Genomic DNA, 7,055 nt, shown 5'->3' on the forward strand with positions numbered 1-7,055 from the left:
GTTACGTCATTTGATAATAATAGCATTGGAGTAATACCTCAAATGAACAACGCTTCAAATTAAAATGCGTCTGACTGAATGCAGCAGTGAGGTATGAAGCTCAACGATATGACAGACCAGATCGTAATTTCAATCATTTTGTTTCTGCCCATAAATAAAGCATTATTGATGACGGACGAAAGCAGAACTATGCAAAGAATATTCGTGATCGCGGAATTATCGAAATTGGATTTCCATTCGTGCAACAACATAAAATTTCGTAACAAAGAAATTCGAACTAAGCAGCTATGACCAAACAGCTAAAACTGTATTAGCCACCTAGTGTGAAAACAATCGCCAACTAAACCAGCGGCAGTGAAATCGAAAAATGAAAACGGAATTCCTACGGGAAATAGAAATTATAATAGTAAAGATTTTGAAGTAAATTCTTTTTGAACAATAATCGTAAAATGATTTAACATTATTTTTGGAAAAAATAAAAACCAAAAGCATTTGAATTGTTTTTATATAAAATGTAACAGAATGGACAAATGCATTAGCCATTAGGCCACGTCCCATGTCAAAACTGTTTGTTTTGACCCATTACTATCACACAGATATGCCGAATCATCGTGTTGTTATTTATTATACATTGTGACGGTTACCAAAAGCAAAAATTTGAATTGAGATGATTGCAAACTGAATGACATTTAAGTTTGCAATTGACATTCAAAATTCAAATTCTGAATCTTCCATTCTTCTTAGTTCGTGAACTTACCGCTACGGGCGCCCCAGTCGTTTTCCACACCGGGAACATTGAATTCATTTAAAAATGCAAATAAAAGATTAAAATGAATTGCAATTCATTCAAAACTAATTGAATAATGTTCGTTTAATCTTAAACTATGATTAAAAATCGATACAAAAAGTTAAATAGCGTTAACATAATTAGAAATCTGATTACTACAGTGGAAATGCACCGTGCGAGATGGGATTCCCCTGGCGAAGTCTATATAGGCAACCCCAACAGCAATAGCTTTCAAAGCATTTTCCAATTGCTGACACCCTGGTGGTGAAAACGATCTAAACATTTTGCTGCAGCTACATTTGCTTTGCTATTTCAATGCTTTGTTTAGATCATGGAATCATGGATTGATTTACGATCCACCAAAACCCAAACTCGGCCTATAGCTTTTAACCCAAAAAAGATAGATTGAACCGCACGTAACTTGCGCAATCAAACCTGTAATTAACAAATAATTTTCGTCATCCACAGCTTAGAGAACCAACAAAGTTTTCTTCGTTTGATGATGAAATCCATAGATGAGAAAAAACAGATTTTAATGGAAAAAGAACGCATGGCGAATGAGTTGAGTCTGCTTCAATCCCAACTGACAGAGTCAAACTCCAAGCTGCGACAATGCCAGACCGAGCTAGCAATCACCAAGCGCGAACTCGAAGAAAAGAAAAGTGTCATAACTGACATCACAGAGACAAATCTCCGTTTGATAAATGATAACTTGCAGTTAAGGCAAAATGTTGAAGACAGCTGGGAGAGATATATCGCATTCAGTCGGGCGATTGCTTTGCAGCCTTTAGCTCGCCCCTGGACGCATTTTCAAGAATATCAGGGGGATCCTGAACAATTTACACCTCACAAGACGTTATCTGAACCTCAAAATTGTCATGGTGATCTACCCTCAAAGCCCTTGTCGGAAGACCCTCCCTGTGCGGTAGAGTCCAAGGATGTGCTTGGAAACATGGCAAGCGAAGAAGTAGATATGATATGTCCAGCGGATGAGAAAGATCCAAATGAATTATATCCGTGGTCACTATTGAAACCAGTTAGATCGTTTCTAGAACCGTTTAATTTCGAAAATCAGGATTTGGTGGATGAGAAAGATCCAAATGAATTATATCCGTGGTCGCTTCTTGTAAAAGTTAGATCGTTTCTAGAACCGGCTAATTCAGAAAAACCTGATTTGGCGCAAGAGAAAGAGAAAGATAGTCAATTCCCAAGTAAGCCAGGAGACCCACAGATCCTGGACGATAATCCCAAAAAATATGATTTCTTCCGAGATTTGTTCAGGAAGAAAGACAAACCGGAATCGCAACGAAAACAGACGGTATTAGAAAAACCAGAAGAGATACAAGAGCAAGATGTGCCTAAGACACAGAAGCAGTCTATTAAACAGAATATTAAAAAATCATTACTGTCCATAAAAGGATTATTTAATCGAGAGGTAGTACCGGAAAGTGATCCAATTGAAGAGACTTGCAAAATAAATGGGAAAACGTTTCCCGTGTATAATTGGAAAAAAGGATTTAAAATCGCAGCCGTAAATTTTAATGTTTGGGAGAGTCTAGGCAAACCCGAAATATTCAAAACAAAATGGATTCCGTGGGTTCCATTTTGCTCTGAAACCCTCACTTCCCTCGATAAGGAATTTGTTTTGAATAATCCATCCCTTGCAACGGATGGAAATGGAACAAAATTACATGTACTAGGCGAAACAAAAGTGGAAATCGTAATCAATAACAAAACGAAGTTTATGCCAATCCTGGTTATCAATAACCCTGCGAAAACGGATGCGATAAAAGCACTCTTTATTGGAAAGAGCGCTTACTCTCAAAAAGTCTGAAGCCTCCGAAAAGAGGGGAATAGAGAACATTATTATTAACCTATCGAGAACTATTAAGAGCGAACGGAAATGTGTAATTTTGTCTATGGGTAGTTTTGGTTTTGATCCAAGCCCGAAAATGTGCCCAAGAATAAAATTTACCAGAAGGGCAATGGGCGAGGAGGAGTGACCGGAAGAAGAAGATTGATAAAAGAAGAGAGAAGAGTACTTGAGGTTATGAAGACAGGCTGGACGGAACCGGAAATAAGAAAAAATTTGGCCCGGATAGTTTGACAAGACAAATTTGAGTTGGATGCTGATTCGATAATGGCGACTACATTTCGACTATGATGCGAGAATAAATCTACAGTTTAAGCGAAAATACTTCGACAACGATATGTTAATATAGTTATAGCCTTATAGGTTAGGTTAGGTTAAGAATAGAATAGGTTGTTGATGTAGATTCCCCTACGTTGTCTAGATATATTCGCACATAGGCATTGTAATTTGTATGTGTGTTAATGTTTGTATTTGAAAGAGAATGACAAACATGACTTGCTGAGAACAAACCGCACACTGACCTCAACTAGAGAATATCCCAGAATAACCGGAAGCGACCAAAAAGAGAAGGTGACTGAATTGGAGGAGAAAATCCAACTGAAACAAACTCAGTTGCAAGGGGCGACTGAAAAGTTGAAAGAATATTTGAGGCGACTGGACAGAGCTGCTCCAAAACGTGTTAAACAGAAGGACGATCCTTTATCGATAAAATTGTCTCAGAAAGAAACGGTACTGGTTGTCGCAGAGGTTTCCAGTGACCACCGATTGTCCACCGTGTGAAAATGCCAGAACTGGAGAGCCAAGAAAATGAATCGACCAACCAAGAAGTTGTCTACCGTATGAAACTGCCAGAACTGGAGAGGCAAAAATATGAAACACCTGAAACGGGAAACGAACTGACTGATCTACCCGAATCTGGCAAAACGGAATCTTAGAAACTGGTGGATTCTCAGAAATAACAGAAGGAAAAAAGGAAGAAAAACTTCAATATTCCCCGCCTGTGTCATGGGGGAACATATGAAAGAAGCAGATGTCAAAGAGATAAAACCCGAAATAAAGTCTGATCCCAAAGTTGAGGTGACCCAAGCTCCTCAAACAGCAGAAGGCTCTTGAAACGACAGAATCTTCAGTGCAGGACAAGTCGACCGAGCCCTCAGCGACGCCCGCTAACGATTCGCCCCCACAAAAGTAGCAAACCGAAGAAGACTACCGAAAAGAAAGCAAATATCAAATTGGACAAAATGAAATCGCTGGATGTCATCATGAACGGCCAAGTGACGACCATGTTCGTGGTGAAAGCCTGAAAGGCAATTTCCATTTGGCAGTTAACATGGGAACAATGGGAAAAGCTAGGTCGACCGGAATCGAACTCTCTCTCAAAATTACGGATCAAGAAATACGGAACTCACAAGTTCATCAAAACAGAAGTCTTGAAAGGTTTTTTCAACACTAGCATCAAACTGATTGAGAATGGAAGAGAAACATACTTTCTCTTCGTTTTAGTTTTTGATAAAAAAAGAAACACCCAACTTTGTTGGACAAAAATATTTCTACAATCTCAGTCAACTAGACCAGGAAAATGCTCCAGATTTGCTCGTTAGTCAACGAAAACATTACAACAATGCTCAGGTCAAAGATGCGCTGAAGGAAAAGTTAAAGTGAGAAAAATCGAGGCTAAACGAAATATAAAATGCTATGAAGCATTTCAGATTTTACGTAGTATCTCTATTAGTATCTCAAATAATAAATGCAGCCACTGCCACACACTAGCTATAACGCTTTGGTCAGCTGAAGCAAAGATGGCAACCTGATAACACAGCAAATTTCTCAGCCAATGTCATTTACTGTTGTTGTGGTATCTAGAAACCTAGCAAGAAGGGCTACCCAAAAATCTGCTAATCTGCCTCACAAGCATTAGGAAACAGAGACTCACTTTTGCGATGAGGCGACATGTCTGACGATGGGTCTGTTCGATTGGTGGGGTTGTAAAATGTCGCGCCATGATGACCAGCCTATATAATAACAGAGATATTCATTAAAACAAATATATGAAGAATATGGGCTAAAATTTAAACAATTACCTACTTCAACTTCAATGGATGGTTTGGAATGACGGATATGGTGGTGGAAAAACCCCCAGAAAACTAATAACATCCAATCCTGACATGTTATCCACCTTAGAAGCAACTTTACAGTAATCCTAATCCCAAGTACAAAAAAAAATAAGACACAGAAAAACTCATTATTTAAAACCATAATGCCTCGTAAACTTATCAGTGTGTTGTACCTTCCACATTCAACAAGAACTGATGATGTGATGTTAGCACATGGAGTAGGTTGACGACAAAACTGGGGGAGTATTTTCAGCCTAGCTGTTTTTAAAAAAGGAGAAAATTATTGTCACCTTCAAAATATCCAGCATGCAGGGTTGGCATAAAAAAGCAGATCGCATCAAAACATCTTTTCTCTATTTGGACGAACCTCTGTTAATAAATTAAACACCTCACATCACACGTAAACATTTTTAAGATTGAAATGCTTGCAATGTTAACGATTTCTTACCTCATATGTCTACCACAAGTCCACAAGTTGAATTATAAGTGTACGTGCAGTGCTGACTCTGCTAAAAAGTGCTAACTCATCAGCTAGCAGACGATTCTAGGGGAGCTAGAGGTTTTACTTGTCAGCAACTCAGCACTCTTTATTTCGAGGCAAAATTTTTAACTTTTTCTTTAATTCAATAGACCTTTTTCACAATGCGGAAAGTCGGGATTTTCCAATCCGGCAACGCCGTAATCGGCCATTTTAGTTCCCATTATTTTTTCCCTGTGTAAATTCCCATAAGGAATCGGGGTACCTTTAGTTTTAATTCATTTTTTAATTATTGGTTTCTTACAGCCAATTTATTTTTCATCGATCGTGTTCCCCGATGAATTGGTAACATTTTCATATGTATCTATACATTTTAACATTAACTACTTATTATAATATCAGGACTTGAAGTTGTTTGTTTTGATTCAGTTCCTGATAGGGCATCAACAACAAAGCAAACTGGGTTTACTGATTCGAGTATTTCAATTGATTTACGCATTAATTTTTGTCAATTGTTAAGTTTAATCGGAAAGAGGGACTGCAAAATTCCCTTCAAAGTATTTAGGGTAAACTAGTTTAAAATGTACTCATTCAACTGTGATTTCTTCAACATTTTGTTCCATACTCTGACGTTTTTCACCATATTACCTGATTCATTATCTTTATTTCGTTAGTAATTTTAAGAAAACTCACAGTTCTTTTTTCGAGTGAAACATTGTATTAAACATGAAATAAAGTTATTAATAAAAATACTAAAGACGTGACGTGACACTGCTTCAACTAGTAATTATTTCTCATTTTTCAATACTTTTTATTCAAAGAACCGATGACTGTTTTGCAGGTAGATGGATTCTGATTGTTACTTGATTTACCTATGTGTTGATGTGTTCATCAAACGTGTTCTGCATAGTAACCTTAGGTACAGTTGTATCTTTCATGAAATCAGTAACTACGTCTTGTGGAATGTGTGTCTATGGAAGAAAATGATGAGATATGTTAAGTAATGTTATAAATGACATAATCAGTATAAATAAAATACCATCCTCTTACATCGTTGAACATGTCCCAGCAATCTGCCTTCTTAGAATCTTAGAGAGCGACTAATTCTTTCAACAGTAGCAATCCCAATGGAATTTTGCTCATTATTATGTGTTGGTGCAGATAAAAAAATGTTACTTAGTTAATTATTTCAGAGAAATATTTCCAACACGACTCAATCATATGAATTACTTTATAAAATTTACTATGTTACCAGAAGTAAAATGTTGACTGCATACTCTGCTGTATATTTTTATAAAACTTTTTCTCTCAAATTTGTTCTTTTCAGCAGCCATATACCTGTCTCCTACTTTTTGCAACCCCATATTCTAGATGTCCATTAACATTCACTTTTGGGAAGCAAAAGTTACAGCACCGCAGCCAAGCACATAACATGTCTGTTTTTACATACCAGAATCAAAACAACCTAATAAAGTTCGAATTACATAATTAGTATAAACCGCAAGTAAAATGTACCATATATGAAAATGTTACCAATTCATCGGGGAACACGATCGATGAAAAATAAATTGGCTGTAAGAAACCAATAATTAAAAAATGAATTAAAACTAAAGGTACCTCGATTCCTTATGGGAATTTACACAGGGAAAAAATAATGGGAACTAAAATGGCCGATTACGGCGTTGCCGGATTGGAAAATCCCGACTTTCCGCATTGTGAAAAAGGTCTATTTGAATGTTTTGCAACTATTAATTGACTTAATCTGCATTTGCTTATCTTTTATAGCGAAAGAAAAAAAAAATT

The 7,055-nt window shown here is 36.9% G+C and overlaps 2 long non-coding RNA genes across 4 annotated transcripts; both read right to left on the minus strand.

Annotated features, from left to right (window-relative positions):
- Window positions 1–568: 568 nt before the first annotated feature.
- Window positions 569–5,340, minus strand: LOC124202642. 2 transcript variants are annotated; one of them, XR_006878284.1, is made up of 5 exons: window positions 5,223–5,340; window positions 4,948–5,032; window positions 4,746–4,860; window positions 4,594–4,672; window positions 569–759 (listed from the first exon to the last, which is right to left on the minus strand). It is a non-coding gene; the product is annotated as an uncharacterized LOC124202642 (long non-coding RNA). The 2 variants fall into 2 exon arrangements; XR_006878283.1 differs by having other exon boundaries at window positions 571–759; window positions 4,742–4,860.
- Window positions 5,341–5,955: 615 nt separating this feature from the next.
- LOC124202641 lies at window positions 5,956–6,981 on the minus strand. 2 transcript variants are annotated; one of them, XR_006878282.1, is made up of 3 exons: window positions 6,786–6,981; window positions 6,303–6,717; window positions 5,956–6,223 (listed from the first exon to the last, which is right to left on the minus strand). It is a non-coding gene; the product is annotated as an uncharacterized LOC124202641 (long non-coding RNA). The 2 variants fall into 2 exon arrangements; XR_006878281.1 differs by having other exon boundaries at window positions 6,292–6,717.
- Window positions 6,982–7,055: the final 74 nt, after the last annotated feature.

Source organism: Daphnia pulex, chromosome 9 (genome assembly GCF_021134715.1).
Source record: "Daphnia pulex isolate KAP4 chromosome 9, ASM2113471v1".
In the NCBI taxonomy this organism is placed as follows: domain Eukaryota; kingdom Metazoa; phylum Arthropoda; class Branchiopoda; order Diplostraca; family Daphniidae; genus Daphnia; species Daphnia pulex.